This window comes from Trichechus manatus, unplaced genomic scaffold (assembly GCF_000243295.1).
Source record: "Trichechus manatus latirostris isolate Lorelei unplaced genomic scaffold, TriManLat1.0 scaffold00102, whole genome shotgun sequence".
NCBI lineage: Eukaryota > Metazoa > Chordata > Mammalia > Sirenia > Trichechidae > Trichechus > Trichechus manatus.
In genome coordinates, this window is record NW_004444038.1 from 8,224,359 (window position 1) to 8,224,694 (window position 336).

Consider the following 336-nt stretch of genomic DNA (forward strand, 5'->3'; position numbering starts at 1 on the left):
ACTGACCAGGAGAGCACCCGGCCAGGAGAGCATCTGGCCAGGACAGCACCCGACCAGGAGAGTACTGACCAGGAGAGCACCCGGCCAGGAGAGCACCCAACCAGGACAGTACTGACCAGGAGAGCACCCGGCCAGGAGAGCACCCAACCAGGACAGTACTGACCAGGAGAGCACCCGGCCAGGAGAGCACCCGATTAGGAGTACTGACCAGGAGATTACCCGGACAGGAGAGCATCTGGCCAGTACAGCACCCGATCAGGAGAGTACTGACCAGGAGAGTACCCGACCAGGAGAGCACCCGGCCAGGAGAGCACCTGGCCAGGAGAGCACCCGGCC